At 37.8% G+C, this 20,955-nt stretch overlaps 1 protein-coding gene across 12 annotated transcripts in view; it reads right to left on the bottom strand.

The window, feature by feature from the left end:
* Positions 1–20,955, bottom strand: part of RALGPS1 (Ral GEF with PH domain and SH3 binding motif 1) — a 155,337-nt gene that overhangs the window by 37,870 nt on the left and 96,512 nt on the right. The window lies entirely within an intron of this gene.

Here is a 20,955-nt window from a genome sequence, read left to right as displayed (position 1 = left end):
TCAATATTCTTACTTCTACTGATAAAATGAAGTGCAGATCAGATTCTGCTGGATGTGCATTTCAAAGAGGAAACCACAGTTTATACAGTGAACTTAGAGCACAATATAACCAAGCTCTAGCAGGACTCAATCAATTTTTTGCATCTCAAAACTTAATGATTCTGTATGAATTAAAAAAAACCAAACAACTGTGCACAATGATGGGCATCACTTGCTATGATTCTACTAAGCACTCCAGACTGCATGAAAGCTTGGACCAATGGAGGCAGCTCAAAGCAGTAGTCCTTTATCTGATTTTCGCACATCATATAAAGACAACTGCCAGCTAAAGGTAGGGACACATTAATCACTTTTTTTGAGTTGATACAAACATGGTCAAACTATATTTTGTAGCTACTTATTATTTAACTGTTTTGAGACAAGGCTCTATTAAAATCCACTCTTATCAGCTCCTTTCTCTGCTTATCTTGAAGCCTCATAGCTATCGATGTCGAACGTTGGTTAGCAACAGTTCATGGTCTATCATGATCTTTCAATCATCTCTCAGCAGTCCTGCCCAACCAGGGAGGTCCCAGTTGACTACAAGTTGGCAAATGTGACACCCATCTACAAGAAGGGCCAGAAGGAAGATCTGGGGAACTACAGGCCTGTCAGCCTGACCTCGGTGCCGGGGAAGGCTATGGAGCAGATCATCCTGAGTGCCATCGCATGGCACATACGGGACAACCAGGGGATCAGAATGGGTTTATGAAAGGCAGGTCCTGCTTGACTTACCTGATCTCCTTCTATGACAAGGTGACCCACTTAGTGGATGAGGGAAAGGCTGTGGATGTTGTCTGCCTGGACTTCAGTAAAGCCTTTGACAGCATTTCCCCACAGTATTCCCCCGGAGAAACTGGCTGCTCATGGCTTGGACGGGTGTATTCTTTGCTGCATAAAAAAAACTGGCTGGATGGCCGGGCCCAAAGAGTTGTGGTGAAGGGAGTTAAATCCAGTTGGCAGCCAGTCACAAGTGGTGTTCCCCAGGGCTCAGTACTGGGGCCAGTTCTGTTTAGTATCTTTATTAACGATCTGGATGAAGGGATCGACTGCACCCTCGGTAAGTTTGGAGGCGACACCAAGTTGGGCGGGAGTGTTGATCTGCTGGAGGTCAGGAAGGGTCTGCAGAGGGATCTGAACAGGCTGGATCAATGGGCTGAGGCCAACTGTATGAGGTTCAACAAGGCTCAGTGCTGGGTCCTGCACTCAGGTCACAACAACCCCATGCAATGCTACAGGCTTGCGGAGGAGTGGCTGCAGAGCTGCCTGGCGGAAAAGGACCTGGGGGTGGTGGTTGACAGCTGGCTGAATATGAGCCAGCAGTGTGCCCAGGTGGCCAAGAAGGCCGATAGCATCCTGGCTTGTTTCAGAAATAGTGTGGCCAGCAGGACTAGGGAAGTGATTGTCTGCCTGTTCTCGGCACTGGTGAGGCCACGCTTCAAATCCTGTGTTCAGTTTTGGGCCCCTCACTACAAGAAGGATATTGAGGTGCTGGAGCGTGTCCAAAGAAGGGCAATGAAACTGGTCAAGGGTCTAGAGCACAAGTTTTACCAGGAGTGGCTGAGGGAACTGGTGTTGTTTAGCCTGGAGAAAAGGAGGCTGAGGGGAGACCTCATCACTCTCTACAACTGCCTGAAAGGAGGCGGTAGCGAGGTAGGGGTTGGTCTCTTCTCCCAAGTAGCAAGTGACACAACAAGAGGAAACGGCCTCAATTTACTCCAGGGGAGGTTTAGATTTGATATTAGGAAAACTTTCTTCACTGAAAGGGTAGTGAGGCACTGGCACAGGCTGCCCAGGGAAGTGGTTGAGTCCCCATCCTTGGAGGTATTTAAAAGATGGGGAGATGTGGTGCTTAGGGACATGGTTTAGTGGTGGACTTGGTAGTGCTAGGTTATCAGTTGGACTTGATGATCTCAAGGGTCTTTTCCAACCTAACCCAATCCAACCTATCATTCTATGATCAAGAACAATTTTATTTAAAAACAAGCTAAGTAGAAATACTCTAATCTTCTGTTAGATCTGAAATAGAGTAATTCTGGAACTACACTGTAAAGTTTGTACTGAGGCAGAATCCACTGGAAACAATAGCACATGGCAATTGTCATGCACAAACCCTTGAGACAGCTTTGTAAACTGCAGCTTTTTCAACATTTCACCTTACCGTTCAATTCACATATTCTTCTAATAGTTCAGTAACAGCACTGTCAGAATATGCTTTCTGACACTTGCCACAATAAACTAAGATTTATACTTTTCAATTCCTGTGAACTCTGGAAAAATGCCTTAATACATCACAGAACACAAACATTGACTAAAATATTACAATAGCTATGAACAGTGTAGTGTCACAGAAGTCTGACTCAACATCCACAACCTCCCAGAATATCCCCTGAAACACCTTCCTCCAAATTGCAGAAGAAATCAAAATCAAACTAAAAGCTCTAAAAGCCCAAACACAGTATTGTGATCCCAGAAAACCAAGATATGTGCCTTGGTCTTATAGAGCTTTTTGGGTGCGAATTCAGCTGGTAGAAGAAAAGAAGTAGATTAAAGAAACAAAAGACTATATTAATCCTCTAAGTATGTGTTAGGGATTGGGTTAAGGAGTGGGCTCTACATGTTTGCAAACCACCTTATGTACTAGGAGTTACTAAGTCATCTGTGGAAGATACTGTTTTACTATTAGATAAATATTACACAAATATTAATTGTTTCAGATAAAAACCAGTATTGCCTGTGAGTGAGAACTTCCGTCTTTCTGGACTAACCAGATATAATGATTTTTGAAAACATTCCCAGAATTCCCCAAATTAAAGTTCTATCCCAATATCATTTATTTTTTCTTCATACTATTATTAGTTCACATACATAATTCCTTTTCTGATCTCAGTCCGCAAAGAAGGTGGGTGAAATTAAAACTCAGAAAAGAAGAATGACGAGATAGATGTTTGTAAAAACGTATCAGATCTATAAACTCTCTAAAACTTTTTTATAGCAGTACAATGGTATTTTTTTAGAGAAGAATTAGAATCTTGGAATTCCAATCTGGTGGTATTTTATGCACGCTTTGTGCTGGCAGCACAGGATAACTTAGTTCAGAAGGGACCTCCAGAGGTCAATCTAGTCCAATCTCCTGCTCAAAGCAGGGCTACATCAAAGTTGGAAAAGGTTGCTAAGAGCCTTATAACTTTAGGGATGGAGACTGATCAACTTAGTCCAGTGCTCCTTAAGCATTCCAATAGTATTTTTTCTTTCTGTTTATATCCAGTTGCAATTTCCCATGTTACAACTTGTGACTATTGCCTCTTATCCCTTTGCTGTGCACCTCCGAGAAGATTATGGCCTGTCTTCTTTATAAGCCACCCCTCCCCAACAACAAAATGCATAGTAAAAACAATGAATTTGACCTACAGGGCTGGAGAACTGTCCTTCATTTTGCTACCAAATAAAATTAAGAGATTCACAAATGGGAAATGCACAGAAGTAAATGCACTATCACACTCATATGCACAAAGCAAAAATTTCTCATCTGATTAATGGGTGAAATTTAGAACCTCGCACAGGTTCTTCTACAGCATTAAAATTACCGGTTTAAAAAACCGAGTAAGAACAGAAAAATTGCATGTTCTAAACAACAACATAAAATAGAAAATTAGATCAGCTTCACAAAACCTTTTCAAGAAGAAAAAGGTAAGTCAGCCTGAGAACTTGACATATGCTAACATTTCTGGCTTTTCAGCAAACCAGTTATCAGGTGAATGTAAGCAACCTACTACCAAAATTCTCTGGCACAAGTAAGAGCACTACTGGTATCTTCCTGATTGTTTACTCTTGTTTTCCATTCCACCCATCAAACTCAGCTGAGAACCTCCTCAGGATCGCATGATAAAATTGCAGCTCTATAGGAGAACTGTGCTATAACCTGTAATAACAGCATAGCATTTCAGTGCATCTCACAGACATGTCCAGGATGGTCTCAGACACAGAATCTGCCTGTGAAGCTCTGCAGGGAGGATAGGACTTGATCATTTTATCCTTTCCAAAAACCACCATAGCTTTTCAGGAACATCTTTTTACCATTTATGTAAGTGCTGAGTACAAAAGCATTGCAAGTTTATAGTTCAGAAAATACATACAAAAGATGTTTTTAGTTCCTCTTAAATTAGCAAGCAGCCCAAAATAAAATACCCGTTAGAGAAAAGATTTTTGTGTAAGTGCATTTTACTCAGACTGCAAGTAAATTGTCCAAGTCTTGGGACTCATATTCCCAGTACCTGACTGCCAAGAGGTCTCAGAGACTTGATATTCCTGTGCTATTTGCTCTTCCACCTCTACTGAAGCCAGCCTGAAGCTCCTAATATATAAATTCCAAATTCTTTCCCTGAAAGAGAGAATTCTTACTTCCAAAGCTTGAGAAGGAAGGTTAGTAAATGCAGTATCTTTTGAAAGCATGAATGATATACAGATTAAATATTTTTCATGAGTCAGTATTCAGAGAATTCACTATAAGATGACATGCGGCAGAAAAAACAAGCATCACAGGCATCTTTCCCTGGTTAAGTGCTGCTATTTTTTGGCTCTGTAATTTAGTTAAAAAGACAAACAGAATAATCTCCTAGTCTCGGATGTCATTCACAAAAATCTTACTGACCTCAGTGGCCCTGGAAGGGAAATTCTTTATGAACGCAGGGAGAAAATGCTGTACAAAATGTACTGAGTCTGTTGTGAACCCTGTATTCAAATAGACTGAATAGAAATCACTGTAAGTGCTCCATTCAGGGATCACTGCAGCTATTGCTACAGTGTCTCAAAAACATTATCTCAGTCTGATTTTTCTTTAAAGGACTGCTCAAACATTTAGGGTCAGCTAAGAGGCAGACTTTAATTTATATATTCCTAAACTATTCTATGAGTTGTGTAGGGAAGTTAGTGCTTCTTTTTTGCATAACAAAGAAAGGAACGCTCTTTGGAGCAGGAAAATAATTTGTGCAGCATAAAAATCTACCATATTTCCACATGAATTTTCCATACTGTTTTTTGAGCATGTTTATAATTAATGACTCCCCCTCTGCCCCTTGTTTTCTTGCCCTGCCTTGAAAAGAGCACTCTTAGTTTCAGGAAAATAGCTAGCTGGCTCAGTTTCACTCTTCTAGCTTTAGAATGTTAAATTTTCTCAATAAATTCCAGCTATTAAAACAACAGGAAATGCAACTATGCTAGTCAAGCACAATTTTTTAAAAGGGAAGGAAAGCCACTACAGTGAAATGCAAGGAGCACACCTAGGCCACACAATCCTGAGAGAATTTCAGTATGCCCGCATTAATTACTGATAATAATCAGATCTTTGGAAGTGTATTAAGTTTGTGCAGTGAAAACAAATTATTTTCATGTAATCTCCTGGTAGTAAGTATGCCTCAAACTTATTCAGATTAAAAAAACCAAACAAAAACAAACAACAAAACCCTGGAAATAAGATTTCCATCTGGGAAAATATAAATTCTTTGCTGAAATTAAAATGTTCTTATGTGTTCTCTAGTAATGTCTCATTATGTAGAGCTATAAGTTACAGACCACCAGCAATAGTCTAGCAAATTCAAGAAAAGCCATGTGGCTTACTAAGGTTTTCTTCTTTACAGCTTATGGAAAAAAAAAAAAGGCAGACCGGGCAATTTTGTTAGATTTTAGTAAGTATTGAGTATCTGCATGAGCAAAATCTCACTCACATGTTGAGTACATCCCATACTTCACTATTACATAGTTTTATGGCTCAGATTCAGTCTTGCTGTAGAATTTTGCATATCTCAAATGCTGTCTGGAAGATTTCCATTGATGTTTCTGCTCTCAGACTTAGGAATACTTTATGGAAATCCCTCACAAGACTTTTTCTCATTAGTGCTGTGCTTCCTATGTATCTGTTTCTTCAGATCTCTGCCATTTTAACAAATAAATGGCTCACTGGGTCACGCTGGATTATGTCCAGCATTAGCCAGGCTGAAAGTGCCTACCTGATTTCTTTAGTTTTTAGCATATTTATTCGTGCATTCTGGAAAATCCTTCCACTGTTTAGGGAGGAATGGGTGAAGAAATTTTATGAACTGTCATTGAAAAATGAAGACACAGACACAGAGGCAGTGATAAGCAAGAACAAACTCAGTTTGTTATGAACTGTTAATGCTTTGCTAGGAAACCATAAGGCCATGACTAACATGTCTCTTAAGCCCCCACCAATCTGTGAATTTGAACTAAGAACGAACCATATCCCTTTCAGAACCATTGACACGGTAGATAAGAGAGTGGCCAAAGTATGATTTGATAACCCCACCAAAACCAAAAAGGACGTTTAGTCCTTATAAATGAGTGGAATAGAGTTGGATTAACAACAGAAAAACATATAAGCCAAGTGGAATTTCCAGTCACACTGGAGTGAAAACAAAGAAAAAAGATGCTTAGAAATCAGGTAAAGTTTTACAGTCTAGTTTAACTTCCTTCACTGGCCCAGACCAGTCCATTAAAAATTTTCTTCCCATATTAAAAATACTCTTTCTTGAAGAAGTAATATCTCTCACAGATAAGTGTATAGTTAATTAAGGAGAGGTTCATATAACTCAGACCATCTTAACGCTTTTAGCTTAAGAGCAATCTGGGGTTTAATACCTTCTAAAAAAAACCATTCTGAACTTGTCTTCATTTCCATCTCTACACATTTCTATCTCTAGACAGACAGAACTGTCTATCATTAAAAGTTATGTATGTTTTCAATAACTGTTTTATTTGTTCTATTTTCTAACAAAAACAGCCTCCATTTTTGTAATCTGTATTAGTAGTTTGGGGTTCTGGACCTATGGATTAAGTATGCTGATATGCTTCTACTTCTCTCAACTACAATAATATCCCAAGCCAAAAGATGAGTGACGTTTAAAGGAAGAGGGAGCATGTCCTGGTTTTGGTTGGGATACAGTTAATTTTCTTCCTAGTAGCTGGTATAGTGCTGTGTTTTAGATTTAGGATGAGAATAATGTTGATCACACACTGATGTTTTAGTTGTTGCTAAGCAGTGTTTATACTGGTCAAAGACTTTTCAGCTTCCCATGTTCTGCCAGGTGCACAAGAATCTGGGAGGGGGCACAGCCAGGACAGCTGACCCAGACCGGCCAAAGGGCTATTCCACACCATATGACATCGTGCTCCGTTTATAAACTGGGGGGGAGTTGGCCCAGGGGCAGCGATCACTGCTCGGGGATGGGCTGGGCATCAGTTGGCAGGTGGTGAGCAACTGCATTGTGCATCACTTGCTTTGTATATTATTATTATTATTATTATTACTACTACTACCATTTTACATTATTTTATCTCAATTATTAAATTGTTCTTATCTCAACCCGTGAGTTTTCTCACTTTTACTCTTCTGATTCTCTCCCCCACCCCACTGGGGAGGAGGGAGCAAGCGAGTGGCTATGTGGTACTTAGTTGCTGGCTGAGGCTAAACCACAACAGAGTAATTGAGTTTGCTTTCTTGGTATGCTTTGAGTACAGCTCTGTTAACGTACCTATAGCAGTATATTTTTGTCTCTGTGTTCACATGCTTGGAAACCACAGAAAATTAGATTTTCACTTAAGAATATTAGCTGAAAAGGCCAGGATGGTTAGTTTTGTCCATTTATACATTATCGTGGACAATATTTTAAATCTGAGAGATCACAGTCAATTCCCCAATAGACTGCCTACTGATAACTATAGCGAGAGTTATTTCTGATGGTTGTTGGTGCTTGCTGCCACCTTTATGTTAAAAATCCTACAGCATTCTTCTTTCCATTTATCATTCCTTACATGTTGCCTAGCTTCCACATCCCCTTATCACGCTCTACAACTACTTGAAAGGAGGTTGTAGTGAGGTGGGGGTCAGTCTCTTCTCCCAAGTAACAAGTGATAGGACAAGAGGAAACGGCCTCAAGCTGCGCCAGGGCAGATTTAGATTGGATATTAGGAAAAACTTCTTCACTGAAAGAGTAGTTGGGCACTGGCACAGGCTGCCCAGGGAAGTGGTTGAGTCCCCATTCCTGGAGGTATTTAAAAGATGGGGAGATGTGGTGCTTAGGGACACGGTTCAGTGGTGGACTTGGCACTTTGGCCGGTCTGGGCCACTCACATTTGGGGGGGGGGGGGGGGGAGGGGGGGGGCGGAACGGACGACGACAACAACCACCCAAACCTCAATTCCTGTTTTCAGCTCTTCTGAACTTATTTATTAGAAGGCGTCCAACCATACTGGGAGGTGCTTCAGCCATCATCCAACACACAAGAGTTACTAACATTTACACACTGCCAGCATGGACCAGGCACCCTACACATCAGAATGAAGGAAAGATCCCCAATTTCCCCAGTATTGGAATGGCTCTGCAGCAGTCTGACGCTGAGTAAAACCAGATTGAGTCACCAAGATTCCTCCATGACCTGGAGATGCTACCTAGATTTAGATCCCATATAGCAGCTCTTCACTGTCCCCTCTTGTCAAGTGGCACACCAAAATGTAGTTAAGAGTAAAGGCTGTAAAAATTCTATTTGCTCAGAGTCTCTATCTGCAACATGCCTTATGGCAGCCTGGCTCAAGGCTACTTTCTAGCTATTTTGAGCAAGTTTGCAGCTATTCTCATTGGTATCAAGGGTATAAACACCTGCTCGATATGTATCGGTAGTCATAAGCATTTCTTCATGACAAACAGTAAATTTTCCAGGACAATATATAGATGAGGACCAACAAGATGCATGAGCAACAAAAAGGATGAGGGGGGGTTACCATAGGTCCTGTAAATTCCAGATAAAAGGAAATGGGCTTTTTGTGGGTAGTGGTGTGCAGGAAGAAAGAAACCAAACTGATGGATGCCAATAAAAAAAAAAATTAAACTGAATGTAACATGCTGGAATGTAACAGAACATATTCTTTGTAAACACACTTCAAGTGACACTTTTTCAATGGTGTTCCTTTTCCTCGCTCCTTTTAAAGCAAGAAGAATGATTAGTTTGTTATGGGTTATTTTTTAGTGTTACCAGCCTTCATATGGGCAGTGGCATTTCAAACTTTTCTATATATATGATGTGGTAACAAGAAGATATGAGAATCAGTTTATTTTGCTCAGAGGAATCACAAAATTATTCCCTTCAGCAAAAGACTTTAAGACCTGCTTCTCAAAGGGAAGGCTCAGGGTTGCCATATGCCAAAGAAAACACACAGCACTAGCTTTTCAAACCTTGGCTTACATTTGTGCTACTGTGCACTGAAAAAAGCTCTCTAAGATGTGAATTCATCAGGATATTTTCCAGAGGGTGAGCTCATGGGCAGCTGCTTCCACAGGCAAAACATTTTCCAGTGATACTGACTTTTCTCCATTGTTACTAGAACTAATTTTGCAGCTGGATATTGTATGCAGACAACACAGTATTCATTAGTTTATGGTATTATGGAAATAATAACACAGACTAAGGAAAAGCAGGGCCAAATAATCCAGGACTAAAATTATCAGTGGAAATCACACTGTGTAAAGGGGACTGATTATTTTTAAATTGGCAAAGAGAACTATAATACCTAGCTCTTAAATATTTATTGCAGAGCTGAAACAAAGCAGTAACATTTAAAGTTTAAAGACCAGGAAACTGAAGTACAACAAAAAAATGACCTTGAAATGCAGTAGCCTTCTGAAATCAGTGGTTATTCAGCTTCTCCCAATTCTGATGAACCTCAGCTCAAGCATATAAGCTTTACAATTTTCATGAACAGCTATGGTGTGTGATTTGTTCCTCATTAAGAAAGATTGACGTAACGTGCTATGAAAGATAAAATACTTTCAGTCCAGTAAATCACAGGTACAAAGTTACACCAATGAGAAAAGCTGGGATGGTATTACTTTAAACTGCAGTAGCAGAAACAAATGGAAATCTGTTTTTTAAGGCATTTGCCTTGACATCAGAAAATCTGGGTTCAAATTTTCTGTTCTGTCTCAGATTTCTTTCACCTGGCAAAGTTATTGTTACCCTCTATTTTCCAAGAGTTCAGTGAGAGAGAGAGCATTTCCCTGTCAGAAAGACCTCATGAAAATAAACATTATGACCAGGAAGACTTAACAAAAGTGGGCTTTAAATTCCTTATAAAAAATATGTAATGATGTGCAGCCTGTAGAAGCAGCAGCACCATTTATTCTCAACAATTCAGAATTTCAAATCTTTTTTGGGGGTTTACGACAATTTGCAGGTACAAGGTGTAATCCAAAATTTACAGTACCTAAAATTGTCTCACAAATACACACTGTTGCAAAACTGATTGTAAAAAAACAGTGCAGATAAAGACTGAAAACTTGCATCATTCTCAATTGTGTCTTTTCTTACCTTTTTTTTTTTTTTTTTTTTAAATGATGGATATAAAACTATCCTGTGAAATAGTAGGGCTAACAAACCCAAAATTAAATGGTTAAAGCACACCACTACTGTGTACTTGACATATAGTGCATAGTGCTCTGCTAAGGGTCTGTGCAATTCTGCAAATGCAAGCAAGTTAGGAAACAGCTACTGTATGGTATTTTTATTAGTCAGATATTCACTGCTTTGGAACAAAGAATAATTGGCTGATGGGGAAGTATTTCAGATTAGCCTGGGGACTTCAATTTGTTATTCTTACTTAACATTTTGATCAAGTACTATAATAATCTTCCATATTTGTTTGGTAAATTGTACTGTTACCGTGACAACCACAAACACATGCTATAAGAAGAGAGAAAAAAAACCAGTTAAATGTTTTGATGAACAATTTAGTTCCCTACTTATCATCACGTACACTTTCTAAAGATATTCACAACCCAGAAGCCCCTGAATGCACATATGCTGCAATGTAACATGGATATCTAGGTATAGAGCATTCCTTTAGTACAAGTAGTAGTGCCTACAAGACACGCAGTAACTGGCATGCATAACAGAAGGGAACCTATGGAAAGTAATTATTTTTCCTTTTTTCTCCGCAAAGGTTGAATAATGACACTGGTTTGATAGGAAAACCAGAAGAGACAAAACTGTTTCCAATTCATAGTCAGCTATATTTATGAAAGCCTTTTCCCACATACAGTAGTGTGGTTGTATGATACTAAATAAAGCAGAGGACAGAGCGAAAGCAACTTATCAATTAACTAAGTGGTAGAAAGTCCAAATCACTACAGTCAGCAGTCTGTAAAACCAAAGACACCATTCTTAGGCGATTAGCTCATAGTCAGAAAAGCCAACAGTTTTGTGGTATCATTGGTTTCAAGAAGACTGGATATTTTCCATGGACTAAGGGCTGGAAAATTTTTCTACAAAACCAAATATATATACTGGTTAACCTTGGTAGGACTTTGAGTACTCTTAGAAACAACTGAAGACAAATCTTTGCCAAGGCAACAACATGCGATTTTTAATACATATTGCTGGCACAGTGGCCAAGTGAACAGGATCACTCAGAGGAAAGTAAAGGTGGGATTACGATCACTTCTATCTGATGATGGCTAGCCAGAACATAGTGTCAGTATCACACATGCACAAATGCAGAACTGCAATGATGCTCAGTCAAAAAGACAAAAAAATGTTGTCAATTAAAAAGATTTGTATAATTTTTACTTACACAGTTCCAAATTCTAAAACAGCCATTCTTGCCATTCTCTGGCATCTTCCCTTGCATATCATCAGTCTAATGAGAGTGTGACTCACAATACCACAAAAGCTTTTTTCCAAAAACACAGGTAAAAGCAATACCTTTAACGATATTGCCAGTTAAGTCACCAAGAGGGGAAGCAGCTAATATGACTGTGTTCTGGAACGTTGTTTCTTCAACACAAAGATTAATTGAAAGATACATTTTCTGTATTTGCCAGTCTTGTTGTTGTTGTTGTTTTGTGAACATTCATCTACATGAAAAGGGAAAACAATTATGGCTTCAAACCACATGACTTCTGTCTTTCAAAGAGAGTAATGAGAAGCACCTTAAAAACATATCAAGAGAATTTTCCTTCTACAAATCCTCATATAAGGAAAAAGGGAAACTTTAAAAATAGATGCCTCTCTTAAATGAATTACAAATATATTAATTAGAGCTTTAAATAATTAAATTGCTTTAAAGCATTTTAATGATGGTTGCTACTATGAGAGTTGCCAGAAATAGCTTGACATGAAAATATGGGCCACAACTGTTTTCATGTTGAACCTGTAAACTATACAATCAATTTACTTTTCAGCTCTTGATAGGCTTGAGAACCTCTGCTTATTATTTACACTTTCAATAAGGAGGCAGATGCAGATTTGCATATGTATATTTAAATCAGAATCTCAAAACTGTTCCCTGGTGCAACTTCATTGAAAAGGATTTAGAGTATAGCCTCTGTCTACATTTTCTCATTAGAACAGCAAAGCTGCTTGGCAAAATCCACACTAATACTACAAACACTAAAACGTGGATTGAACTAAATCTATCTTATTTATTGTTTCTGTTAGCACACTGAAGTGTATTCATGATAAAATGTCTCAAGAGAGACATTCAACAATTACGAGATGGTCCCATGGATGGCCATCAAGATGACTACAGGGTTGAAAAACTTGTCATAGGAAGAAATCTTAAAGGAATTGGGTTTATTCAGCCTAGAGAAGTGAAGGTGCAGGAAGGGGATCTAACCAGTCTTCCAGTGCCTAAAAGGCAGTTATAGAGAAGATGGAAATACTCTCTTCAGAGTGATACATAGCAACAGGACACGAGGCGATGGGGGAAATTCAGTCTGCATATAAGCAAAAATTCTTCACTGTGAGAACAATTAAATATTGGAATAGCTTCCGCAGAGAAGGAGTGCAGCTTCCCTTGCTAGAAATATTAAAGATTTGGCTTGATAGGACCCTGGATAACCTAACCTATGGCCCTGCTTTCAACAGAAGGTTCGACCAGATGATCTCCAGGGATCCCTTCCAGCCAGGACTCTATTATTCTACGATAGCTGTGATAAATGTGCTAGCGTATGCCTACACATCTACTATTGTAGGACAGTTTGGAGTACAGCAGTTATATTGCTGTAACAAGGCTATGCACGTACAAGCAGACAACTGACACTGATTTTAACTGCAAATAAAGCAAGTACTTCAAGTAATCTCTTTTATCATGAGATATATGCAAAATTGACCTTATAAAAATGTACAGCTACAGAGAGCACCTTATTTTGGCTCAATCAACCTCAGCAACATCACAAACTAACTTCTTCTCATACAAATAATCATGCATATGCTTACTATACAAACATCAATTTCTCTCTTTTCTGGTTTCAGAACCAGAAAACAGTACTGGAGGCCACATTACCACTCTGGGCTTGTCTATGCCTAGAAAGCATAGACAAACTATTTTGGAATATTTACTCTGGAACAGCAGGCACAGCATTCCTCCAGAATGATCACATCCAAATTGAGACATTCACTGGAATAACTACTTCAGTAAGTTTTCAGTGTAGACAGCATTCACCTGAATAAAGCTTAGGGATCATTCAGGCAAATGTACTCCATGGGTTCAAAAATTGTGTCAATGTAACACCTATGCATGGCATACCTCTAATATACAACTCTATCTCCATTAATCAAACACAAACCCCCAAATAATTCAATAATTGCAGTGAATGTTCTAAAAATTATTTTACTTCATGGCAAACAAGAAGATGTAATTGTAAACAACAAATGGTATTATGTACAATTAGTAAAAAAAAAGTAAAAATAGTTGTAGTCTTATACTTCTGTCAGAACACAATCTAAAATCTAAAGTATTAAAAGATTTGTTCCAACTGACACTTACAGTAATGGCAAATACATTTTTTAAAAATGGGTAACAATACTAATGGAAACTACACTGTCATTATTGTAGTATGTGCATGAGCACAAAAGTAGTTCCACTCACAAGCAATAGCTTCAACGATGGAATATAATGAGCAACTACATTATTCCTAAACAAGTCCCTTGAAAGGCATGAGCATCTTTAAAATAAAGCATTCATTTGACAAAAATCAAAACAAAATTCCAGCACTGATACACCTTTTAATTCCACCCTCTGCCAAGAACATCTCCTATACTGTCCTGTTTCTTTTGGCTGCTTCTATACCTAGAAAAAGAAATAATGATCACCAGCACCAGAGAAAGAGAAAGGGTTCAGATCACGCTGCCTTCTCAGAAGGTGCAACACCTATTTAAGCCTTAGCTACTAGCTTGAATACATCAATTGTTTAGATATCCCTGATCTGACCTACAAGGAGAAAAGTAACCCTCTAGCCACCGACGACTTTTAAGAAAGCAACACTACAAATTTAACTTTATTTTTAAGGTAGATTATAACATGCAGTTTTGCAGGAAATGTTGCTTCGTAGCGTGCCTTCTTATAGAATTCAATGTTACTACGTGCACAGAGGTGGCGACCAAACAGAATACAGTTCATTTACAAAAAGGTTTTAAAGATAAGTTTTGTATATCTACTTGGCAGCGGTGAGGCCAATCTGGAATACTGCAGCACAGTCCTGCTGCACCTCTGCACAAGACAGATGTTGAACTGGAGAGAAGCCAGCACAGGACCACTAAAATGGCCTGGGAGCAGAAGCACTTGACAGATGAGGACAGGCCTAAAGAACTCGGCTTGTGTAGTCTGGAGAAGAGACGGGGCCAGAGGCGCAGAAAGTAACTGCAGTTATTTCCCTAACAAAAAGGAGTGTGTTGGGGAGTTGTAGAGAACAGAGACAGCCTTCTCTCAGAGATGCACTGTGACAGGACAAGAAGCAACTGATGCAAGCTGCAGCAATGGAAATTCCAATCAGAATAGGGGAAAAGAAAAAAAACAAAACCAAACAAACAAACCACCACTCCCCAAAAAAATCACTTTAAGAGGGGTCAAGCACTACACCGATTGCCCAGAAAGGCTGTGAATCTCCATCTCTGGAGTTTTACAAAACTCAGCTGGACAAGGTCCTGAGTAACCTAACCCAATTCTTAATTTAGTCTTGCACTGAGTAGGAGGTTGAATCAGATGACCCATTTTCTATGTGATTTTTTCCTATCCCCTGTAACTTGCTGATGTGGCTATGGAACTGGCCTGCGTACTGTACTATATGCATGCTGACAGAAATCTCGATAGAGAATAGCAATTGTGACAGGTATTTTAGCAGATTATGCCCTTACTAAATATTACACTTTTTACGTAATATGAAGGTGAAAAATGCTATTTGTAAGATGTATATTTAGGTAAAACATAAGTATGCTGTGGGGAATCATTCCAGCATATGCAAACAACATAGCTGCACAGTACAACATATTCTTTCTTAATACAGTGAAATTAATTTTACTTTTGATGTATGCATCAAAAAGGAATCAAAATTATTTTCACAAAATTTACAGGAACAGCACTAAAAAGAACCTAAGTAGGAAATTAAATACTAGTCTACCCCTTTTGCTCTAGAGTCTAGGTTAGTCAAAATCCAATCCCACACTAAACTTCCCTCTCAGTTTTCAGAGTCAAAGAAGTGTGCATCTTGTAATAAAGTGCATGTGTCTTGTTACAGAAAAGCTGTAACCAGTATCAATGAAAACCAACATTTAACAGAGACTTACATAAACAAAAAAGATGCATCAAATCGATAAAATACATTTTACCAAGACCGCTTCCTCGAGCTACTCATGTGGTTGGTTAATCAAATTGTTTCTGGTCTTACTATGGCCACACAAAGTGTATCATGTATCTAGACCTAACCTAGTTCCCGAGTTAGAACTGTCCCATTAATGAGAGCGATAAGAAATGAGGAAATATTCACACAGCCATCTGATATTTAAGCCTGAAGCCCACATCTGTTTCATACAGTCATTAGTACAAGAAGAGCTGTTTTCTTGTCTCTTATTAAAAATACTTAATTATAGAGGTAATAAGTAAATCAGTCTTTAGAAAACTCTATTAACAAAAGATTCACAGTTAAAACACAAAAATCCTTTCCAGGCCATATAATAGCTTGCTTCCTTTCTACTAAGCATTTTTGGTTGTTCAGTCTACCCTAACAACCTGCATACATCTGTACATTCTAAAATGCAGATCTTTCATTATTTTGAGACATTCAAAAGTATCTTAAACTAGACACTATACCGCAGTGTTATGATATGTTAAAAGTGAAAGATTGTGATAAATAAACAGAAGAAGGGAAAATAAATATAAGGCAGGTTACTGAAGATTCACTGGATGTATAAAACAGAGAAAAAAAACCACAAACTTTTTTTTTCACTGACATTTTCTCTGAGAAAGCTGGTAAACTGGAAGCTGTGAGCATTCCAGTTCTTGGATGAGTTTAGAAAGAACCAGTCTTTTCCCTGGTCCAAGTGTGTGACAATGGCTTGTTCCTTATTATAGCTCTATCCACGAATGTGACTATATAACGCTTACATTTTTCCTTCTCAGTCATATCTATTTTCTGTCCTGAGTCATAAGAACAAAGATTAAGAGCAAACCCAAAGCACAACATAAGCACGTGTCTCAAACTGTTCAATCAACTCTTCAATTCTTTTAAATATTAACAAGCATTAAATAAGAAAGAGTTAGCTTGGAGTTAATTATTTTTTCACCAAATAATAAATTAGTATAAAATGTGGTTTTAGTCTTCCCCAGATTACTTGTGAATTGAGTTTAATTCACTGAGTAGTTTTGGATGGAAGTTCTTATTTTCCTGAGCTTCATTTGCTGGTCAGAAGAATAATTGTAATTTGCTTCTTTAATCAAAAGCTCAACACTGAAACATTTACCTCAGGCAGCGCACTCTGCTAACTTAAACCGTTAAATTGCACTTCATTTTTCATATCTAACATTGTTCTATACAGTTTTGAATTTTTTCCTAGAAATAAAGGAAAAGAAATAGCCTTTCTGTGACAGAAGATACATCACTAACAAAAGTACCAATGCTTTTAATTGCAGTGGTATTACTTCTATGAGTGTTACAGATATAGACTAGACTTTTCAAACTTCATTAACCTTCCCATGGTTTCTTAGGTCTACCATAGCACCATTTATATGTATAGAGTCCTGTTCTCCAAAGAGACTTTAAACTAAACTAATGGGTAACATCAGTCCCGTTAGGAATACAAAGAATATAACGGTGACTCAATGTGACAAGCATTTTCTACTAAAGCTTGGCAGAGACAGCTGGAAATACTAGGGCTTCTGCAGTGACATTTCAGCATGGTTAAAAATTCACAATTTTTAAAGGAAATGAAAATAATACAATTTAAGTGAACTGACTTTTCAGTTTGACAGCTGAGTTAAAGTGCTTCAGAGGAAAAAAAAAAATCCTAAAAGACATTCTTTCTTACCTTTTGATATATCAAATCCTCAACTGAGCAGCCTAACATCATGTTGCACCTCATGCAAACAAAGACTGTCACTGATCTATATAAAGTTTTGCTCTTCTTCGCTCAAGCATGCTGGTGACCTCAAAAGAAAATCTTTTAGAAGCAGGGCTGCTAATCCAAAAGGCCACTCAAGAGTGTCTGTAAACATTTGAGACTTCTCAGAAAGTCACTATCCCCTGGAACACCAAAGAAACCTGTTTAACTCAACTAACTCACTTTCAGCCATTCCTCATACTTCGCCATCCCAAAACTAAGAGAGGGAAACAATCCCATAGTGTTTCCTGAATAACCTCACCCTAAGGGATCACTAGAATTAATCATTCCACCTATGTCACTGTAGCAATGAAGCCTCATACAGAAAAACAGACAAATAAGTGCAGCTTAAACCAAGCAACTTTCAAAATAAGGTGTGTGAAACAAAAAGTTACCAGTAATCCAGCTGGAATTATGTTCAGGAATTTATGCCCAAAATCACCTCTGACTGGTGCAAATCATTCTCTTATCCACTGAAACAGTCTAAAAAAATTTTGAACCTGTCTGGAGCTTCCTAGCAAAGCTTTCCCTCTGAACAAATCAGATTTTCTCAAGAGTACTGCCAATTTTTTTGTTCATTTTTCCTCAAAACCCAACTATTTCCTAATGCTTTTCCCATGAATCAAGAAAAAATATTACAAATTATTAAATATTGTAATAGTGATTCATTTCAAAGTTTTTGAACATGTTATCCAGTGTCAGAAAACAGAGAATGCTTTCAAAAAGAATATAGGAAACAGGCAAAGGTACAATAGTTGTTTTCCAGATGTAGCTTCCTGTCAGCAGTGAGCTGTGGTTTAGGGACTTCCTGAGACAGATCTTGTATAAACACTTTTGTGTTTAAGTCTGGGTGGTATTTTTTCTTTATAATGTTTCTTCTCTGAATCTGTCTGTTCACTTTTCCCTGCTATTCCTCCACACACACTTTTTTTCATTTCTGGTTTCAAAAGCTCTTGTGGCAAATGAAGTTAGCAATTGAACAACACGCTGTCTGAAAAACTGATCAGTTTGATTTCTCAAAGGTTGCCTTTTTAAGATTGGCACATTCTTATCTATTTTGTTTACCTTAAGCTTCTGATCACTGACTCAAAGTTAATTTGTATGACCTGCTGTTTTACAGTATTTTCAATAGTTCTCAAAGCCAAGTCTAATGTTAGACCACTCCTTGCTGACTGAATAACTCTGGTGAAGACAACCGTCAGCTTTCACAGCCAGAAATAACTGGCTATTAGTAACCTGCTATTAGTAGGATCTGTTGTTATTCAATCATGGATTTAAATATCAGCTGATCGCTGAGATTCCCAGTATGAAAAGCAAATGGAACAACTATGAAATGTTTTGAAAATCATGTCATTCAGCCTAAAGCCTTTAACAAAAGCAATGAACTCCACTTCATAGTATTACAAATCCAAGGAAAAGGCATTCCCATTTGGTCCAAGCAGACTGCTCAAATGAAGGCTAATTCTATTTTTCTCTTCAATCCCTCCCAAAGGGCAAACACCTAGTGTTATCCAAACAATTCAGATATCCTATAAACACTTGGCACATCCAAATAAAAGCTCCCTGTCACCTATCAAGTTGGCACATCTTCATTTTTCCCAAAAAACCAAAAACTGCAACACACTGAAGAAATAAGGCGGCTTTGTCATATGCAACTTGGAATGACCTATATACAAAAGTTTCCAGGAACAGGCTATTTAGACAGTTTTAAAAAGACAAAAAAGCACTCAGCACTTAATCAGAAAGTTGATTTGTGTAATAATATGTTGTTTCTAATTCAGAAAAGAGGATGATCAAATAAATAGGTTTGGCCATTTTTGATCTTTTAAATATCTGTAACACAATTATCTGTAACAGAACATTAATGACTAAAAAACACATCACAAGAGAAGTCTCTATTTAGTCTCCTTCATTGGGTAAAATTTTTAGGCACTTAATTGCACTTATTTAAGTGCCCTAAAATCAATGGAGCTTAAGTATACGTTAAAGAGCTTAAAAGTGGTTATGGACGATTTATAAATATGGTCCTAAATAAATCCTTGGGGAATCTTGTATTTCCAAGAACCTTGGTGCTCCAGGGCATAACAGCAAGTGAGAAACCTGTATTTTTCTACAAAAGCAAAGAATCTGAAAATGTTCATTTTTAAATGAAAATGAAATACTCAACTCGGGAAGTAATCTAGGTAGGGAATCCCCTTCCTAGCTCGATAAGTAGTCAGGAATTTGAGAAATTGATCAGCACAGGAAATACCCACCTCAATATCTTGGGAAACGCTCATGGAAACCCGCTCCCTTCACTCTTCCTGCTCCCCACTTCCCTCCCTTGAGAAGCTCTGTATATCTGTAGGCTGAAAAGGCATCTTGGAAATGGAGTGTGAATCATATTCAAGTTGGAAGAAAATTTAATGGGCTTATTGCTGAATCTGTCAAAAATTAATGGAATTATCACATTCTGGTTCAATCAAACAAGCTTTTTCAGTATAAAACCAGTGCACTGGAAAAGCTTTGGACTGCTTTAATCCCAAGTATCCAGATTACGTTACTTAATAGCACTGAAATGGCCACTTCAGTCCCTGGTTTTGTGTCCTCTCTCTTTAGATATAGAAAGGAGTAAGCTTTTGAGTTAAATTAGAAAATAATGATAACGTAACAACAGTAACTAAATAAGAGGCACTAATATTCCCTGCAGGAATCCCAAGCCATACAGTAAAGGTAGAAGGAACTTAAAAAGCCTAAGGCATACTGAATTACTAGTGTAATATATTTAGATGTGTTTTTTTCTGACATAGTAAGACATTCATTTGTATGATGGAAATAATTTATTATTAGAATAGCCACTACTTGTCCACATTTTAACTTGAACAGAAATAGAGTTTGTTTAAATCCAGTACCTTTAAACCTCTTTATTTGTCCTTTGATTAATGTAAGTGTTCTCATATTGGTTTCCTCCATTGCTTCAAAACCCAGAGATCTTTAAAACTGCTTGAAAAACTATGAACAAATACATTATTTCAATATGGTATAGCATTCTAGAGATGGCTATGATCTACGACAACAGTGAAATTGGTTTGCTAAACTGTTGATAACAAGTAGCTAAGAAAATGAACATTTTTGTATTGAGAAGTTTAACTTTTAATTTTGATAATTTCTTTGCAAGATTCCCAGCAAGTTATAAGAACATCTAAAAGCACAGACTTTATATTAATTGAAAAAATCTTTTTTAAAACCAGAGGTAACAGTTAATAACCAAAAGTATTCTAAACACAGAAAGTTCTGTAATTTTTAGAAAGCTTTGAGGGAAATAGTAAGAATTCACAGTAATCAAAGGATAAACATGCTTTAGATTACTGACACGAGTTGCAAGCAAACATTAAAAAAATGCAGTGGTGTTCAGCCAAATTATGGATTCTCAATCTGCATTAAATTATTTTAAGAGCTTGCTTGAATTTAGACTATTTTCCTTTATTTCTGGGAACAT

Source organism: Nipponia nippon, unplaced genomic scaffold, assembly GCF_047370975.1.
Source record: "Nipponia nippon isolate SJK-2023a ecotype South Korea unplaced genomic scaffold, ASM4737097v1 scaffold_16, whole genome shotgun sequence".
NCBI lineage: Eukaryota > Metazoa > Chordata > Aves > Pelecaniformes > Threskiornithidae > Nipponia > Nipponia nippon.
The sequence above is the reverse complement of the archived record's forward strand: the minus strand, read 5'-3'. Positions and strand labels throughout refer to the sequence as shown.